General features: G+C 42.7%; 1 pseudogene across 1 annotated transcript; it reads left to right on the top strand.

Annotated features, from left to right (window-relative positions):
- Positions 1–870: 870 nt before the first annotated feature.
- Positions 871–2149, top strand: LOC308244035 (actin-related protein 2/3 complex subunit 2-like; annotated as a pseudogene). The gene is made up of 2 exons: positions 871–996; positions 1228–2149. The product of its transcript is annotated as an actin-related protein 2/3 complex subunit 2-like (transcript).
- The last annotated feature ends 535 nt before the right edge of the window (positions 2150–2684 follow it).

Consider the following 2684-nt stretch of genomic DNA (forward strand, 5'->3'; position numbering starts at 1 on the left):
CCATCTACTTGCTAAGAAAGAAAGAAAAGTCAAATGCAAAAAGATACCCATAATGTATTCATGTCCTTCAGCCCTCAGTAGATAAATCATTCTTATTCAAATTAAATCCTTGACTTTTTTTTTTTCTGCTCCTATGTTCAAGAGATATGCTAAGGGTATACAAATTCTCAGAGAACACTCTGCCTCTCTATTTCTTTTTCCTTTGAGGATGAAGAATAAAACTAGTGAGAGGAATGCAACCTAAAATGAAACCTCAAAGGATAATTAATTGAAAAATGATGCAGGACATGAACTATTTGGTGGAGAAGTTTCATGTTTTGTTATTCCTATCCACAAAGTCCTGTGAGATTTTTCTCCTTATCAGACAGAATGTTCAATGTACTAACTGTAAACTTAAGGAGAATTGAGACATTTTAGAACTCCCCTATTACTGCAGCAATGTTATTTTCCTCTAAATTGGCTTAACGGTGATTGCCCAGGGACCAGTTTGAGGTATCAGAAAAAAAATTAACTAGGGCTGATATCACCTACAGTGCATGGCTAAAACAGAATTATTCACTTTAAAGTGGTGACTAATTTAATGGAAGCCAGGTTGGGAAAGGAGTCAAATGTGCCTTAGCATTGTAATGCCAGTGCTGTTATGCTTTAAAAACAGGAATCTTAGTACCAGGAAGAATATGCTATTATTGTGCATGCATAAAGCTAGAATGAACTAACTCCAAAAATTAGTAAAAATTAAATAAAATAAAAAAGTAATAAAAGTAACCTTCACGGCCAGGGGCTGGTCGGGGACCGGTCTTGCGGGTGAGGCGGCAGCAGGGGCGGCGGCGGCTCAGCAGGCGGGTTCAGGCATCAGCGCCAGCCGCAGCCATGATCCTGCTGGAGGTGAACAACCCCATCATCGAGGAGACGCTCCCGCTCAAGTTCGAGAACGGCCGCAGAAAACCAACCAGAAGCAGTAGAAGTAACATTTGCAGCCCTAGCTGGGTGGGCTCAGTGGACAGAGAGTCTGCGTGCGCTCTGAAGAGTCACCGATCAATTCCGGTCATGGGCACATGCCGGGCTTGCCGGCTCGATCCCCAGCAGGGGGCGTGCAAGAGGCAGCTGAGCAATGATTCTCTCTCATCATTGATGTTTCTCTCTCTCTACCTCTCCCTTCCTATCTGAGATGAATAAAAATATATTTAAAAAAAAAAAAAGAAGTAACATTTGCAGGTTATGATGGGGTCCTCTTTCAAATCCTAATGGAGACAAAAGAAAAGTGATGGTCAGTATTTCTTTGAAATTCTATAAGGAACTTCAGAAGGCACATGGTGCTGATGAGTTACTAAAGAGTGTATGGGAGCTTCTTGGTAAATCCAGAATCAGGATACAATGTCTCTGCTATACGACCTTGAAAATCTGCCTGCATCCACAGATTGCATTGTGCATCAGGCTGGCATGTTGAAACGAAACTGTTTTGCCTCCGTCTTTGAGAACTACTTCCAGTTCCAAGAAGAGGGCAAGGAAGGAGAAACAGGGCAGTTATCCATAGAGGGATGATGAGACTAGGTATGTGGAGTCTAAAAAGGACAGAGTCACGGTAGTCTTCAGCAGTGTTTAAGGATGACGACGATGTGGTCACTGGAAAGGTGTCCATGCAGGAGTTCAAAGAAGGACGCAGAGCCTGCCACTGGGCCCCACGGGCCCGCTTTAACCACAGGGACCCTCCCCTGGAGCTGAAAGACACCGATGCCGCTGTGGGTGACAACATTGGCTACCTTACCTTCGTGCTGTTCCTCGCCACACGAATGCCAGCGCTCGAGACAACACCATCAACCTGATCCACATCAAGTGCTCTAAGGCCTATATTCGCACACGTTTGTGGGCAAAATAATCCGACTTCCTCAAGGTGCTGGACCGTGCACGCCCAGATGCCGAGAGGAAAGAAATGAAAGCAATCACGGGGAAGACGTTTCATCCCGCTAACTCGGGAACAGGAAGAGGAAGCGGCTGGCAACTGAAGGCTGGAACACTCGCTCCTGGATGGATAATAGTAGCTTTTAATGTTGCACCTCTTCAGGTTCTCAAGGGATTCACCATTTTGGTTCCATTTTGTACTCGTTTGGAAAATAATCTGCAGAAACGAGCTGTGCTTGCAAGGACTTGATAGTTCCCAATAATTTTTTTTTTAATCCACTTGATCAACTTAATTCCTTTTCTTTATCTTCCCGTCCTCACTCCCCTTCTCTTCCACTTTCCTTCCAAGCTCTTTTTCTTTGCAATATGTTACTGATAATGAGTTGCAGGATAATGCAATCTTAACTTGTTTTCTCCTGAGTATTTGAGTTCAAAACTCCTGTATCTAAAGAAATACGGTTGGGGTCATTAATAAAGAAAATCTTTCTATCTTAAAAAAAAAAAAAGTAACCTTCACAGTTGCAACATGTGCTGCTTTTTAAATAATTAATAAGGAAAATCAATAAAGCTCTGGGTGTTGCATGGGAGACCAAATTGGCATTAAAACATAAACAATGGGCAAAGAAAAAACAGAGATAGGAGGACCTCCTTTAGCACCTGGACAATGTCTAAGAAAGTCACCCTCAAAATATATAGGAGATTTTGTTATCCCTTTTCTATGGGTGATAGTTAAAATCCCTGTTGAAGAAGAAACACCAGAATAGGGGTATTCAAAGAAGAGGTTG

This window comes from Plecotus auritus (genome assembly GCF_963455305.1).
Source record: "Plecotus auritus genome assembly, chromosome: 3".
Taxonomy (NCBI): domain Eukaryota; kingdom Metazoa; phylum Chordata; class Mammalia; order Chiroptera; family Vespertilionidae; genus Plecotus; species Plecotus auritus.